The 17,939-nt window shown below is 43.5% G+C and overlaps 1 pseudogene; it reads left to right on the top strand.

The window, feature by feature from the left end:
* Positions 1 to 6,363: 6,363 nt before the first annotated feature.
* Positions 6,364 to 13,764, top strand: LOC136576934 (serine hydroxymethyltransferase, cytosolic-like; annotated as a pseudogene).
* The last annotated feature ends 4,175 nt before the right edge of the window (positions 13,765 to 17,939 follow it).

The following is a 17,939-nucleotide window of genomic DNA, read 5'->3' as shown; positions in this document are numbered from 1 at the left end:
AAACTGCGTTCTCCCGCGTGAAATTTACCGTCCTCTCATTGGCTGGTGAGAAGGAATACTTGACAGTGATTGGTCAATCGCTGCATGAGCCTCTAGATGATTGGACAGTGAGTTTTCGGCGCCAAGCTCTGGTTGGTCAGGCTGTGTGCCGGGTTGTACGGCGTGAGAGAGAAGGTCGTGCGGCCGGGAGCAGACACGGGGCGGCGGAGAGGTGAGTGACCGGGGAGGGTTACGGGGGGCAGCCAGGGGGTCCACAGAAGAGCTGGGGGCACTGCGGGGTGCGCGGGCCAGTCGCACTGTGATATAAATTTGGCTGTCAGTAGGGTCACGTGAGGTGGTATTCACACGTGAAGGATGAGACCACATATAACACCCGGGAGGAGCTGCGGGCGGGGGTTGTCGGGGGAGGGAGGTCGGCCCCGGCGGAGGGAGATCTGCTCCAGCCCCAGCGGATGCGAGTTGTCAGGGGGGAGCAGGTCGGCCTCTGCCCAGGTGGACGGGGGTTGTCTTGGTGACTGTAACCAGGAGGATTTAGTTTATGGTACAGTTTTTTCAGTTGTGTGATTGCTGGTGAGCCGCAGCGGGTATGAGTTTGGTCCCAACGGACCTCTTAACCTTTTAAGTATGCTGCCCTATTTTTAATTTTTTCGTTTTTTCTTCCCCCCTTTATCACAACTCCTTTATTTATCCATCGACGTCGCTGTATGAGGGCTTGTTTTTTGCGGGACGAGTTGTATTTTTCAATGGTGCTATTTAATGTACCATATAATGTACTGAAAAACTTTTAAAAAATTCTAAGTGGAGTAAAATAAAAAAAAAATGACATTCCGCCATCTTTTAGTGCGTCTTGTTTCTACGGCGCACAAACGGCAACAAAAGTGACCTGATAGCTTCATTCTATGGGTCGGTACGATTACTGCGATACCAAACTTGGGGTTATTTTTTTTTTTCAAAGACATTAAATTTTTTTCAATTATTTTCTGCGGTCATTTTGTGCGCGCAATAACTTTTTTATTTTTCCGATGACGTAGTACAGTGATGGCTCGTTTTTTGCGGGATGTCCTGTAGTTTCCGTTAGTACTAATTCGGGATGCATACGACTTTTTGATCGCTTTTTATTTGGTTTTTTTGGGGGGATACAGGGTGACTGAAAAAGTGCATTTCTGGGGTTCTTTATTTTTTTTTCAGACGACGTTCACCATGCGGGGTAAATAATGTGCTACATTAATAGATCGGACTTTTACGGACGCGGCGATACCAAATATGTATTTTTATTTTATTATTTACACCTTTTAATTCTAGATATGGCAAAAGGGGGGTGATTTAAACTTTTATGACTTTTTTATTTTTTTACTATTAAAAAAACTTCATTGCTCTTTTTTTCACTTTACTTTTAAGTCCCCCTGGGGGACTACAATATGCAATAGCATTACGTCATACTGCATTCTGACAGACAGCCTATCAAGCCACCCCGCGAGGATGGCTTAATAAGCTGTCTCTCAAGGCAGCCCTGGGGCCTTTCAGAAGGCCCCTGGCAGCCATGACATCTGCACAGCTCCCCCGATCTCACCGCGGGGGGGCTGTATGGGACCCCCGAACAGCGTTCGGGGGCTTTAAATGCCACTGTCAGAATTGACAGCGGCATTTAATTGGTTAATAGCCGCAATCGGCCAAACAGCTGATTGCGGCTATTGCCCGCGGGTGTCAGCTGTAGTAAACAGCTGATGCCAGCGCTGTATGCAGAGAGGTCGCCCCCCGCGCCCTCTCTGCATACATACCCAGACACTCCAGGACGTAAATGTACGTCCTGGAGCGGGAAGGGGTTAATGTACTGAAATTTTTTAAAAGAATTTCTAAATGGAGTAAAATGAAAACAGAAAGCCTACATTCCGCCATCTTCTGGTTTGTCTTGTTTCTGTGGCACAAAAACTGAAACAAAAATGACAACTTTATCTTATGGGTCAGTAAGATGACTGCGAGGTTTTCTTCTTTTTTTTTTTTTGCTGTAGTACTTTTATGGTTTGTTTTGTTTTGTTTTCAGACATTTAATTTTTTTAAATCGTTTTCTGCCCCAGTCTTCTGACAGCCGTAACTTATTTATTTTTCCGTCGACGCCGTTGTCCGAGGGCTCATTTTGTACGGTACGTCCTGTAGTTTGCGATGGTGCCGTCTTGGAATACATACATGCGCATTTCTGACATTCTGTACAATTTTTTAATTTCAGACTTTTACCATGCGACATAAATAATGTGTTACTTTAATAGATCCGACTTTTGCGGACGCAGCGAATATGTATTTTTGTTTTATTACTTAGGTTTTTATTGTAAATATGGTAAAAGTTTGTTTTGTTTTGTTTTTTACTTTATCACTTTATTTAAAAAAATGAGACTTTTTTTGAAATTTTTTTTCTTTTTAGCCCCCACAGGGGACCACAACTGGCGATGCTTTACATCATACTGTGATCTGGCCTCCCCTCAGGGATGGCTTGATAGGCATTCTGTGAACACAGCCCTGGGTCCTTTCAGAAGACCTCCAGCTACCATGACACCCCCTTATCCCTGCGATCTCATTGAGGGAAGGGGGGCAATAAGGGACCAACGAACATCGTTCAGGGCATTTAAAGGGTAAATAGCGCCAATCAGCCGCGTGGCTGATTGCAGCTATTATCGGCGGGTGTCAGCTGTAATAAACAGGCGGCACCCTGCAGCGTTAAAGAGCGCTTTACCTTGTGCCCTCAGAGCCCGGTATCTGGTTGTTTGGTCCGGCTTTGCAGAGGATTACCCAGACCGGATACAACTCTGGGAGTAAACAAGAATGGTTCAATTCATTAACAGCAAGCAAAGATCTTGAAATGGTGCAGGATTAAAACTGTGTTTTTGTTCCAGGGGTGAAGTATCTGAGGCAGGATGATGGCCGACTCCCCGGTGATGAATGGCGGGCATGCCGATCTGTGGGCATCTCATTACCAGATGGTCCTGGAACCTCCTGAAACAGGTGATCCAGAGGTAAGACATACGAGACGCTCCGCTCTCACTGCACTATAGGCGCTTCTACACAGAAGACGGATCCTCTGCTGGTTGTAATGAGCGACTGACAGTATAGCTGCCAATCAGTCCTCGTTCTGCCGCTCGCGGTATGGAGGATCACTAGTATTGGGACGACCGGTCACTAATATTGATCATCCTTCACCAGCAGCAGCTCTTGTCAGCAGCCGCCCCCCTAATTACACGGAGGATGTCCTGCCAACGAATCAGCATTTTTATGCCCCCATGAAAGACCCAGTCAGCCGGTGAGCGAGCGTTCTGAATGTTCATCAGCTGATTGGGGCGCATTCAGGCGGGCCGATGATCGGGGAGATAAACCTTCTGACAAATGTGTGTTCCCATGTAAAAGGGTCTTAAAGAATGAGCTGCACATCCAAGACTCCAAGGTATCTTGGTTCCCTACATGGGGTAATAGATGCTGGGCGCTGACCACTAATGGAATCTATTATGTTGGCCATCGCAGTTGTCATCCAGCTTTCCATGGATTCTGCATGTCATGGAAACCTGCATTATGCCGTGTTACACTCCACAGTATTGGAGGTCTTTGTGTCATTCAGGCTGCCTTCACATGGGTGAGAAAATCACGTATTGCGAGACGCACAAATCTCGCACGACTATGAACTACGTTCTTTTGATCCGGGGTAATATACATACTTTTTTTTTTTTTTTGTTCTCCCCCGCTGCATGTCCTATGATTGGGTGTTCCCTCGGAACGCCTCACCCGTTGTTCTCAATGGGGCCAGAAAGATCACACAGCGTGCGATGCGAGGTTTCCCATTGGATCGCGATTCTACTGAAGTCATGGGAGGCGGTTTTGACACGAAACGCCTAACATCCGCAGGGACATCGCACAAGCGTGGTATCGGGACGAGCTTCCTTGCCCAAAATATCGCTCAGCTGTGTGAAACTAGCCTCAGTGGGGAAACTAAAGCTAGATGTAACCCTCCTTAACCCCTTAATGACATGGCCTATTTTGGCATTGAGGACCAAGTGATTTTTTTCGTATTTTTCCATCTCCATTTTTTAAAAGCCATAACTTTTTTATTTTTCCGTGGACGCGGCCGTATAAGGGCTTGTTTTTTGCGTGGCGAGCTGTAGTTTTTATCGGTGCCACTTTTGGGTACGTAGACAATATCGTAAAATTTTAAAAAAATTTTTTTATGATAACATGGAGATAAACCGCATCAATTCTGCCATAGATTTCTTTTTTTTTTTACGGCGTTAATCATGCAGCATAAATGACACAGAAAATTTTTTCTGCAGGTCGGTACGGTTACAACGATACCAAAATTGTTATATTTTTTTTTTAGGTTTTTACACTTTTTTGCAATAAAACCCCCTTTTTTTTGGAAATCTTTTTTTTTTTCTCTATAGCTGCATTCAAAGTCCTGTAACTTTTTTATTTTTTTATGTACGGAGCTCTATGAGGGCTTATTTTTTGTGAGACGAGCTGTAGTTTTTATTGGTAGCATTTTGGGGAATGTACGGCTTTTTTGATCACTTTTATTGCACTTTTTGGGAGGCAAAATGCTAAAAATTAGCATTTTGCCTCTGTTTTTTAGCTTTTTTTTAATGCTTTCTGTCGTACAAAATGAAAAGTGTGTTCAACTTTTTGTACACATCGTTACTGACGCGTCAATACCAAATATGTGGGGTTTTCATTTTTTCCCCCTTTTTTTATGCTAATATTAGAAAAAGCATAAAAAAGGGTTTTTTTTTTACATTTTTCTCTTTTTTTTACATTTTTCTTTTCTTTTTTTTACACTATTTGAGTCCCTCTGAGGGACTTGCAGCAGTATGCCTATGATCGCTGTGATAAGGCATGGCAGAGCTACTGCTCTCCCATGCCTTATCGCCTATACAGCGATTATAGGCACAGGCAATACAGGACGCCAGTGTTTGGCGTCCTGTTGCCATGGCGACAGGCCGGGCTCTCGCGATGACATTGCGAAAGCCGGCCAGAGACACAGAGGGATTGCGATCCCTCTGTGAACTCTTTCCCTGCCGCGATCTACTTAGATCGCAGCAGGGAAGGGGTTAACAGCGGGGCGGCGCATCTCCGATGTCCCCCCACTGTTGCAGCGAGACGCCGGCTGTGAGTGACAGCCGACTCCCGCTGCGGGATAGCGCGGGATCTTATGTGATCCTGCGCTATCCCCAGGACGTACCGGTACGTCCTGTTGCGGGAAGTACCAGGCTCCCAGGACGTAACGGTACGTCCTGGAGCGGGAAGGGGTTAAAGTGACCCTCCAGTCCTAGACAAACAAAGATGGCCGCACTGGTTCTCTGACTGTCTGCTGCACACTGTGAATTAGTACACATCGGTAGTCTAAAACACTACACCTGCTGTGATTGGCCAGTGTTGCCCATGTGAGCAGCGCTGACCAGTCAGAGCAGCATGCAGTGTCTCAGGATGTCTTCATTCACACCTGGAGGTTTGGATGTGGATTTTGAAACCCAAACCAGGTGAGGCTCATAAAGGGTAGACTAAAGGACGGGTTCAGATTCTACCCTTTTTTCTTCATTTTGGTTGACTTCTGGTGTGAACAACTACACATGTGCGCACATCCTTAGACTGCGGCTGCATACTAACACACATGTGAGCACATCCTTAGACTGCAGCTGCATACTAACACACATGTGAGCACATCCTTAGACTGCAGCTGCATACTAACACACATGTGAGCACATCCTTAGACTGCGGCTGCATACTAACACACATGTGAGCACATCCTTAGACTGCGGCTGCATACTAACACACATGTGAGCGCATCCTTAGACTGCGGCTGCATACTAGCACACATGTGAGCACATCCTTAGACTGCGGCTGCATACTAACACACATGTGCATCAGATAGTCATAGCGGCTCGGCCGTCTGTCCAGGGCTGGAGGGTCGCTTTAAGGGAGTATTCCTATATTATACACAGGTGATATGTTGGTAATGTAGGTCGGCACTTTACCATCTCTGGGCTCCTCGCTGGTGGATGAAGTGACTGCAGCACTGATCTAGCACTGTGTCCCCTTCACCGCTTATCCGTGTCCAACAGCGCCCTCACCAGGCGTTGTGCAGAAACTACAGTGTGACCGGGTCACTTATATAGGGCTGGCTACACTTCCATCACAGACGGGGGTCTTTTGTACGTGCTCCTGACTGAATAAAGGTTGCCAGAAGCTGTGGACATCCGGGGTATTGTGAATGTGTTGTGGAGAGCTGGATCCGTCACCTGATGGACTTTATTCTACTTTTATCTTCTGGTTTCAGGTTCCCCTGCAGACTTTGCAGTGTACACGGCTCTGGTAGAGCCTCATGGACGGATCATGGGACTGGACCTGCCTGATGGGGGGCACCTTACCCCATGGGGGGCTACATGACTGGCAAGAAGAAAATCTCCACCACATCCATCTTCTTTGAATCTATGCCTTACTAGGTAAGCAGCCATTGCTGCGGGTCCTTGCAGAGCTCTAGTGACGCCCGTTACACGGAGTACATCCTTGTATGTCACTTATTTAGTGGTTTCATGCACTCTGTCTATACGGCTCTTCTATTATGAGATGATTTATGCGGCCGCGTTTCACACTCTTATACAGGTGAATCCCAACACCGGTTATATAGACTGCGACAAACTAGGGGAAAATGCCCGCTTGTTTCATCCCAAACTGATCATTGCTGGTGAGTACTACAACCTCCATCATCTATTTACATCAATTCATCAAATGTAAAAGTTTACAATAAAGAGTTTTGAAACTTGTGATATTTTTCCTTTCCCTGTCTAAGGCGTCAGCTGCTACTCCCGGGATTTGGACTATGCTCGGATGAGGGCCATTGCTGATGAAAACAATGCTATTCTCATGGCTGACATGGCGCACATCAGCGGGTTGGTGGCAGCCGGAGTCGTGCCTTCTCCTTTTGAACATTGTGATGTTGTGACCACCACAACCCACAAGACCCTGCGCGGCTGCCGAGCTGGCGTTATCTTTTACCGGAAGGGTGAGTTGTCCTCCTCAGGGAGATTGAATGAGGGACTTTTACGAATGCTGAACTGATGTGATTTCTTCAGGCGTCCGCAGTCTGGATCCAAAGACGGGGAAGGAAATGATGTACAATTATGAGAGCCTGATCAATCAAGCTGTGTTTCCTGGCCTACAAGATGGCCCCCATAATCACGCTATTGCAGGTACGACCCACCGACATTTAATGGGCTTTATGGTGTATCCACCACCCACCAAACGTGTATGGTTTCATCAGATATATTCCATATGGTGATCTATTCCAGGTATTGCTGTGACACTAAAACAAGCGATGACCCCAGAGTTCAGGTTGTACCAGAAACAGGTTCTCTCTAATTGCCGGGCGTTGGCAAGTGCATTGGAAGAGCTCGGTTATCACATTGTTACTGGTGAGACTTGTTACAGTTTCCGCATTATGATATTATAGAAGGGAATGTTTTACAGAGCAGATGTGCCGATACACGGGGGGAATGTAAGAAATCACTGCTGCTCATCAATGAGCGGGTTGTTCACCATGAACAGGTCTGCCACTAAGAAACTGTAGGAAGCATGAAGCGATATGTGGCACCCGGTGATATCGGGTGTTTGTTTAAAGGGGTTTTCTGGGTACTCGATATTGTCAAATCAGTGGAGTGGGCTGACTTCTGGCATCAGCTTTTTAATGGGGCTGCGATCTTGGGTGAGCGCTGCGGCCTCTTTATTGGATACCAGACACAGTGTTGCGCAGTGTGTAGTGCTGGTTACTTGTATTGCCGCTCAGTTTCATTTACTTGAATGGGACTGAGTTATATAAATGTCATGGCACGGATGAATGTGACATCACAGGCTGAGGGCTTAATTACACGAGCGTATAGCGGTCAGGTTTTCACGCCCAGCCGATATACGCTTCCATCTAAGCAGTTGCCCCCTTCCCTCCCCTCACCGGCTCTCTGTCTTTCTCCTCCAGTCCAGTGTCTGCAATGGGAGTGGGTGGGATGAGGGCGGAGCTAAGCACCACTCTGTCCCACCCACTCCCATTGCTGGCTGTGGACAAGGGTCGGTGAAGCTCCTCCTCTGTTCCGCCTACTCCCATTGAAACCGCTCGAGGGGAGGAGAGAAACAGTCGGTGAGTGGGGAGGGGGGGGGGGGTGCTCAGATGAAAGCGTGTAGCAGCCAGCCATGAAAACGACGGCTGATATACGCTCGTGTAAATAAGCCCTCAGGAAGAGGTCACAGAGCTCACCCCTTCAACATGTGGTTCTAAACTCTTACATTGTTTATGGTTTTCGCTTGTCTACTTGCTGCTCCTACTGCTTACGTACAAACTGGCTAGCTTGGTGCCTGCAGGAGGGGAACAGCTGGTAGGAGGAGCTCACACTTTTTTGCTTAGTGTCTGCCTCCTAGTGGCAGTAGCTATACCCCATGGTCCTAAGCCGTGTCCTGCAATGAACAAGACAGAGATTTTATTTTAGAGGCTTTAGTGTTTTTTGCTTTTATTTATTTCCTATAGAGAGAAGTATGTTAAACGCCATACCTTAAGCATGCGGGACTTCAAAAAAAGACAACAGGGAACCAAAAGAAAATATATACCAAATATAAGGGAAACACATAAAACAAAACACTGAAAGAGAATGGCATTCTGTTTGAAGCCCCATTGCCCACTTGTAGAGCCCTTAAGCGGCCAAAACGACATTGAATCCCCACAAATGACCCCATTTTGACCGCTTATCGAATTCTTCTAGGGGTGTGCAGCGTATTTTGACCCCAGAGTTTTTGAATGAATCTAAGTAAAGCAGAAAGAAAAAATAGCGATTTGTCATTTTTTTGGCAATTGTCATTTAAAATTTTTTTTTTTGTACAGCACACATCAGAATGAAGACTTTCACCCCAAAATGGATCCCCCTGTTTGTTCTTTGTTCAGAGACATGCCCATTGTGGCCCTAATTGTATGTCTGTATGCACAACGGGGCCCAAACCGAACAAAGTATCAAACTTCAACTGTCTTAACTTTTACCTGATCGCCATTATCCACTGAGACCGCTCACCGCGGCCCTCGGTCACTGCTACAGGCTCTCGGCTACCTTTAGTAGCCAGGAGCAAGGAGATTTTACATTTCCCAGACCCTCCCCAGCTACTGCACTTGCGTCTGCCATTTTGGCACTGGTACATGTGCCAAAGCTAGGGAAAGGTCCACTTATAAAGATCGGGGAACCTCACCAGAGACCTTAGGTACGTAACTCCCCTCATGGATCGGAACAGAGATGGAAAGTGAAACGATAACTATTTTTTAACTTTTACGTGATCGCCATTATCCATTGGATAGCGACATTCACATGTAAAGTCCAGACTCTCAGCTATATTTGGTAGCCAGGAGCAGGGAGATTTTATATTACCCTGGCAAGCCACGGCTTTTGTGCATGCGTCCACCATTTTGGAGATGGGCACGTGCGCAGATGCTGGGGTAAGGACTGCAGATAAATCCGGGGGCCTTAGGTATGTAATTTCATCTCCCCTCATGGATATGATCCACAAGGGAAGATGAAACAAACTTTTTTCTTTTTTAAACTTTTTTAAACATTTACATGATCGCTGTTATCCATTGGATAGCAGCGATCATGTGACCGAGAACCATATACAGCGGCTCTTGGTGACAGCTCCCTGCTCTCAACTACTCATACTAGCCGGGAGCAGAGAGTTTTTAAATTTCCCAAGCCTTCCTGCCCTGTGCACAGGCGTCAGGTCCTAGAGGACCAGAACGCGGCTGGACATCACGGAACACAGAGGTGAGTATTCTCTCCTAGATGGCAGACAGCGCTGTACATTGCACAGTGGCCTGGATTGGTACTGCATCCTGAGTCTTATTGAAGGGTTCAAGACTTGGCCTGTATCACTGCGAGTCACTGTGTAGTATACGGAACTATCTGTTTCCTGCAGCCAAATGGCAAGAAGTGGGACAACTCCTCTAACTTGGTTGAAACAACTCTAACTGCTTCTTGTTTTGTCAGAATTGCTGGAAATAAATTTGTGCTCCGTCACTTCACAGGAGGTTCTGATAATCATCTCATCCTCGGGGACCTGAAGAACAAGAAGACAGATGGAGGAAGAGCAGAGAAGGTCCTTGAAGCCTGCGCCATTGGTTGCAACAAGAACACCTGCCCAGGTGAGTGCAGCTCTATTGGAGGTGTGAAGTAAGTGATACAACTATGGAAACGGGGCAGCGAATCCGTATCCTGTGGATTCATGAGGAACTGAACCTGATTAATGTCAGTCAGAGGTTCGGATGTGAAATCTATTTTGAAGTCTTTCTAAGCCACGCAGACTGCACCATGTCATTGATGAATGTTTTCCGCTATCTGTGCCCTCGGCAGGTGACAAGAGTGCTCTTCGTCCCAGCGGCCTTCGTTTAGGATCCCCTGCCCTGACTTCCCGAGGATTCCGAAAAGACGACTTCAAGAAAGTTGCAGATTTCATTCATCAAGGTGAGTAGTTCATGTTATGTGGATGTTCCTACACATGGGCTGCATTCATACAACTCCAACGTGAATGGCAGATGCTCCCAAGTAGCCTTACTAAGAGCCGCTGCAGGAATATGCTTTAGCAGGCATCTGATGAATTGTGTGAAGTTCACCGTATTTGGTGCCCTTTATTTTGTGGTGATAGGAAAGTACTAAATCTGCCGGCATCCTGCTACAGTGGCTGGAATCAGAGTTCTCTACTACACCAAAATACTAATAATTCGGAGAAGAAAGATTAACACATTATTTGAACCTCGTGGCGTGAAGACCATTGTTACCTATTGTTGAGTATATACCCTCACCCGTATGCAATTATATTGCATATGGGCGGTGTGTATACGCATCATCGCTAAGCAACACCATAGGTAATATAAACAAAAAAACCAAAACCAGGTGTACTGCTTATGACTGCCTGCGTGAGTACAAGCCCATGCACAGTGCAATTTTGCCACCATACGCAGACGTACATAGGATCACGGCCAGTAAACCGCTGCAGGAGCCCTGTGGCACTTAACGCTTTTGGCCGTGTGAGCCCGATCATACATGTTGTAGCAAATCACGACTGATGCGATGGCTTCCATGATGCCACTGATCACACATAGTGGGTGATAAGGGGGGCATATAAACAGTAACACTCCCCCAGAGAAATACAAGGGAAGGTCCGGGGAACGTGGAGGCCAAGGAAGCAGTTCACTGACGTCACCATGTGCCTGGCCAACCCATCTGTTTGGTAGTCGCCTATTGAGCTGACTTCTCACTTCACCAGTAATGTTGGAAGATGAACCCTGGGATTTCCTGTTCCAGCTGCGGGAGAAGCCATATCCGTAGCATCCAGGTACAAAATCCCCAATTGTTTCATCAAGAAAGAAGAAGTGGCCGTAGACTGTCCTGCAGGTTATAGCGCACAACACATTCACCTCGGGGGAGTCCTTACGTACGTATTATAGTAGTTGTACATAGGGAGCAGTATTATAGTAGTTATATTCTTGTACATAGGGGACAGTATTATAGTAGTTATATTCTTGTACATAGGGGCAGTATTATAGTAGTTATATTCTTGTACATATGGGCAGTATTATAGTAGTTATATTCTTGTACATATGGGCAGTATTATAGTAGTTATATTCTTGTACATAGGGGCAGTATTATAGTAGTTATCTTCTTGTACATAGGGAGCAGTATTATAGTAGTTATATTCTTGTACATAGGGAGCAGTATTATAGTAGTTATATTCTTGTACATAGGAGCAGTATTATAGTAGTTATATTCTTGTACATAAGGGGCAGTATTATAGTAGTTATATTCTTGTACATAGGAGGCAGTATTATAGTAGTTATATTCTTGAACATAGGGGCAGCATTATAGTAGTTATATTCTTGAACATAGGAGCAGTATTATAGTAGTTATATTCTTGTACATAGGAGGCAGTATTATAGTAGTTATATTCTTGTACATAGGGAGCAGTATTATAGTAGTTATATTCTTGTACATAGGGGGCAGTATTATAGTAGTTATATTCTTGTACATAGGAGGCAGTATTATAGTAGTTATATTCTTGTACATAAGGGGCAGTATTATAGTAGTTATATTCTTGAACATAGGAGCAGTATTATAGTAGTTATATTCTTGAACATAGGAGCAGTATTATAGTAGTTATATTCTTGTACATAGGGGGCAGTGTTATAGTAGTTATATTCTTGTACATAAGGGGCAGTATTATAGTAGTTATATTCTTGAACATAGGAGCAGTATTATAGTAGTTATATTCTTGAACATAGGAGCAGTATTATAGTAGTTATATTCTTGTACATAGGGGGCAGTGTTATAGTAGTTATATTCTTGTACATAAGGGGCAGTATTATAGTAGTTATATTCTTGAACATAGGAGCAGTATTATAGTAGTTATATTCTTGAACATAGGAGCAGTATTATAGTAGTTATATTCTTGAACATAGGGGGCAGTATTATAGTAGTTATATTCTTGTACATAAGGGGCAGTATTATAGTAGTTATATTCTTGAACATAGGAGCAGTATTATAGTAGTTATATTCTTGAACATAGGAGCAGTATTATAGTAGTTATATTCTTGAACATAGGAGCAGTATTATAGTAGTTATATTCTTGTACATAGGGGGCAGTATTATAGTAGTTATATTCTTGAACATAGGGGCAGCATTATAGTAGTTATATTCTTGTACATAGGGAGCAGTATTATAGTAGTTATATTCTTGTACATAGGGGGCAGTATTATAGTAGTTATATTTTTGTACATAGGAGCAGTATTATAGTAGTTATATTCTTGTACATAGGGGGCCGTATTATAATAGTTATATTCTTGTACATAGTGGGCAGTATTATAGTAGTTATATTCTTGTACATAGGGGGCTGTATTATGGTAGTTATATACTTGCACTTAGGAGTCAGTATTATAATAGTTATATTCTTGTACATAGGGGGGCAGTATTATAGTAGTTATATATTTTTGCACATAGGAGCAGTATTATAGTAGTTATATTCTTGTACATAGGGGCAGTATTAAAAGTAGGTATAATCTTGTAGATAAGGGGCCATATTCATCTTAATTTGACTACTGAACATAGTCCAGTACAAGTGCTTAGCAGTCCCCAGCAGTTGCCTGACCGCTGCTTTATTCATTCAAGAGGTGCATGGGACCCTGTTCTTATGATAAGTAGTAGACCCCACCAATCAAACATATATCCTCTATACCTGTAGTGTAAAAAAATCAGATTGATGTATAAAACAATTTGCAGCCTTCACTGCCCCCTGTTGGATGGCCTGGGATATAGCTACACATGCAGGTTTGGGTGTGTGTATCCGCGGTAGCTGAGCAGAAATGATAGTAAATTAAATCTGTAATGTAAAAAAGCTTTTTATTAAAGCCGTTGAAATAAATAATGGAGCCGTTGCCTATAACAACCCTTCCAAAGGGCCCGAGGCCTCTGAACAGTAAGTGCTGATCTGGTTGCTGTGGGCCGATCATCTGCGTTTTTAATGCACTAGTTTTAATAAATCTCATCTCTCACTCACAGACCAATCGAGAAGCGGCTTTACAAGAAGAATCTACTAGTAGCAATTATTCAATTTAGAAGTCCAAGTTGTACCTTGTGGTCACATGACTCATTAGCCGTGGAGAAATCTAGATGTACCTATGAAGACCCTCTAGCGATCTCTAGGATGCCAGTCACACAGGAATGCCTCCAGGTTGTTATTAGATCGGTATTTGTCAGAATTCGATATTTTTTTAATGACTAACGGCAGCGTGACGCTTAGGGGATTCATTGCAAACTAGTATGGTCCTTAAGAGCTCCCTCTACTGGTATTGTTATGCTACAACAGCCATACACACTGGTCCAAGAGGTTTCTTTTGCATTAGAATGACACTTAGGGGCTGGCTGCCAAATTTTAACCTGGGGGCAAGCACACAGCACTGGTCCTTGTGTGGAGACCCTCATGCACGAAAAACAGGAACTGTGTGCAGAAATTGTCAGATACACATAAGAGACATCTGCCTGCAGAATGCAAATACTTTCTGTCTCTGACACCGGGGTTGACTGTTTGGTATGTTAGTGCATGGGGAAGGGGTTATGCAGAGGTGGTACAACTGGGACAACCCCTTTATTCATATTAATCTTTGCCTTTGCAGGCCTTAATATGTAAATGTAAAAAAATATAATATATTGCAGTACTGAAGTATTGCAGTATATTGTAGAAGTGATTAAACAATTGCAAGTTCATGTCCCTTAAGAACACACAAAAATGTATAATTTAAGTGAAATAAAATGTAAAAAAAAAATAAGTGGAAAATGTAAAAAAAAATCCTTTTCTCATTTTTCCACAAAATGATAAAAAATAAACACAATTGTCGTCACCGTATCTGAAAAAGCCTGAACTTTCTAAGTATCACATTTTTTATCTCACACAGTAAACACTGTCAAAAAGAAAAATACATAATGCCGAAAAAACATTTTTGGTCACCCCACTGCACAATAAAAATAAATAAAAAGTGATGAAAAGTTGCCGGTACTCAAAAAGGGTAGCATTAAAAACTACGGCTCGCTCTGCAGAAAACAAGACCTCACCCCCATCGATGGAAGAGTAAAGATGTCAGAATATAACAGAAAGCATTTTTTTCTTTTTTAAAAAAGGGGATTTTTTTTTTTAAAGTAGTAAAACATAAAAAACTCTATAAATATAGAATCGCTGTAATGGTACTGACATATAGAATGAAGTTAAGGTCATTTTTAAGTCACTATGTACACTACAAGAGCAACCTCCTCCCCCCCCCCCCCCCCCGAAAAATAGCATGTATGAATTATTTTCCATTTCACTGCACTGATGTATATATTATATGGCACACTAAATGTTACCATTAAAGAGTGCAACTTGTCCTGCAAAACCAAACCAGCAGAGAGTGATGAGTTGTAAAATAAAACAGTTCTAGCTCTTGGATAGAGGGGATGAAAAAAACGGAAACTCAAAATATTTCCAGTAGTTAAAGCACTAAATGTGACGCCTTGATATAAGGATATCCATATAGTGAATCGGCAGCTACATCTGTCACCATGGCGACAGCATCTGTGACCGACCAATAGGATCGCAGCATTGGTGTTTGAAAGTCTTCCAACTGTCACTTGTGCTCAGTCTGTTAGAGCTCGGCAGTGAGTGACGACGGACACCCGCACGTTTCTGCGTGATCTCAGGTAATGGAATGATGTCTCTTCTATGTTCTAAGGGGTTGTGCCAAGGTATAAGGTTATCCCAAATTATCAGTGGGGGTCCGATTGCTCCATTCACTCAGGGACTGACCAGAACTCTGTTCTCGGGATCGGTGGGTTTCCCAGCAATCGGACCCCCGCTGATCATAAAGTTACCCCCTCCTGTGGATCCCATGGAGAGGGGGCTCTTTATAACTTGGCACTACCCTTTTAATTCAGAGTTCTAGAAAGTTCCTGCTGGCTCTGTTGTATTATCTCCCTGTAATGTAACCCAAAGACGCCTCCGGTATAAGGACTTGTGGGTGGAGCCGGGGCGGTTATGTAATGAACAAATATTTTTGTCTCTCTACCACTTATTTTGTGGGGTCTCGTATTTTAGGTGTGCTATGAACAGGGGGTCGCAGTCACTTTCTCTAAACTTCTGAGGGCGCTATGGAGCTCATGAACCTCCTTAAATCAATTGGCATTGAGCTCTCCTACTCCGACAACAGTGGGGGTCCTGTATACTAACATGATCTGATTATATGAGGATAGCGCCCCCTAGTGCCATTCACAGGGTTCCCTCCTTTCATAGCACAGACCTGCTGGTGATCAGTTGATTACATAGACCGTGCAGCTATCACCAGGTGACTGCCCCCAGCAGGATTAGTGTAGCACTACATGGTGATCATATAAATAACTGGGTGTCATGTAATACAGGGTCGCTCAGTCTTACAAAGCAGGAACCCATCTTTAACCCCTTGAGGACACAGCCATTATTTTGCCTTTTCATTTTCATGTTTTGTGTCTCCCCCTTCTAAGTGTCATAATGTTCCTATTTTTTTGTCGTTTTATTTTTTTTCTTGGCGGTTATAGTTTTTAATGTTACCATTTAATGTACCAAATAATGTCCTGTAAAACTTATATATGTACTGTATATGCAGCATAGCTGTGTGTATATATGTACTGTATAAGCAGCATAGCTCTGTGTATATATGTACTGTATATGCAGCATAGCTCTGTGTGTATATATGTACTGTATATGCAGCATAGCTGTGTGTATATATGTACTGTATATGCAGCATAGCTGTGTGTATATATGTACTGTATAAGCAGCATAGCTCTGTGTATATATGTACTGTATATGCAGCATAGCTCTGTGTGTATATATGTACTGTATATGCAGCATAGCTCTGTGTGTATATAAGTACTGTATATGCAGCATAGCTGTGTGTATATATGTACTGTATATGCAGCATAGCTCTGTGTGTATATAAGTACTGTATATGCAGCATAGCTCTCTGTGTATATATGTACTGTATATGCAGCATAGCTCTCTGTGTATATATGTACTGTATATGCAGCATAGCTGTGTGTATATATGTACTGTATATGCAGCATAGCTCTGTGTGTATATATGTACTGTATATGCAGCATAGCTCTGTGTATATATGTACTGTATATGCAGCATAGCTCTGTGTGTATATACGTACTGTATATGCAGCATAGCTCTGTGTGTATATACGTACTGTATATGCAGCATAGCTCTGTGTATAAGTACTATATATGCAGCATAGCTCTGTGTATTTATGTACTGTATATGCAGCATAGCTCTCTGTGTATATATGTACTGTATATGCAGCATAGCTCTGTGTATGTATATATATATATATATATATATATATATGTACTGTATATGCAGCATAGCTCTCTGTGTATATATGTACTGTATATGCAGCATAGCTCTCTGTGTATGTATGTACTGTATATGCAGCATAGCTCTAAATTTGTAAGTGGGGTAAAGTGAACTTGCGGATTTCTGATCGCTCATACAGTATAATGCAATATTATGGTATTGCATTATACTATATTTTAACAGCCTGCCTATTGAGGAAAAAGATACAAACTCAATGCAGATGTTGTCTGAAGGAAAGGCACACACTAGCTATGAATGATAGTTACATCGAAGAGACTCGGGTACTACGTGCATTAGACAGCACGCTGTCCATGTGCTATCCGATGTAAGCGGGCACAGCACACCTACATGCATTGGCATATGCTATTTCATGTCTGTGATATGGACAGGAAAACCGCATGTAATGAGTTTTTTTTACCGCAGATGATTGATCTGTGTGAAAATCTGTCAATGTACATGTGCTCATAGCCCTATAACGGGCCGTGTGCTGTCCGTCGACTTACCCCAAATATACTGGTATGCAGGGGGTTTAGTCAATTTGACCCCAGTGCAGTAAGACCACAGCACTAACCACACTGCCGGCCCGGGGGTTTGGTTACACATTACATATAGTAATTTGTGCCAGAAGAACTTTTCTCACCACTTTTTTCTTTGTGCTTTGGATGTGATGCAGATTATCAGAAACAATGTGGTCTACAGAGATTAGCAGCCTCGGCTTTGGATCAGGTAGGACTCTTCATTATCTTTATCATCTGCTGTCAGGGATAGCTCTCCCAGGGCCATGACAACAGGTAGGCAGGGGGCAAAATAATTAACCCAAGCAAGGGTTCAGGGTGCACCCAACATGTTTTGGCACAACAGCTGCCTTCGTCTGGGGCGCCCCCTTGCATGGGTTAAGTATTTTCATTTATGATTTCATGAATTTGTGATTACAGTAAAGATATTCTTTTATATTATGGTGTGATTGGCGTTTTCCCTTT

This window comes from Eleutherodactylus coqui, chromosome 8 (genome assembly GCF_035609145.1).
Source record: "Eleutherodactylus coqui strain aEleCoq1 chromosome 8, aEleCoq1.hap1, whole genome shotgun sequence".
NCBI lineage: Eukaryota > Metazoa > Chordata > Amphibia > Anura > Eleutherodactylidae > Eleutherodactylus > Eleutherodactylus coqui.
The sequence above is the reverse complement of the archived record's forward strand: the minus strand, read 5'-3'. Positions and strand labels throughout refer to the sequence as shown.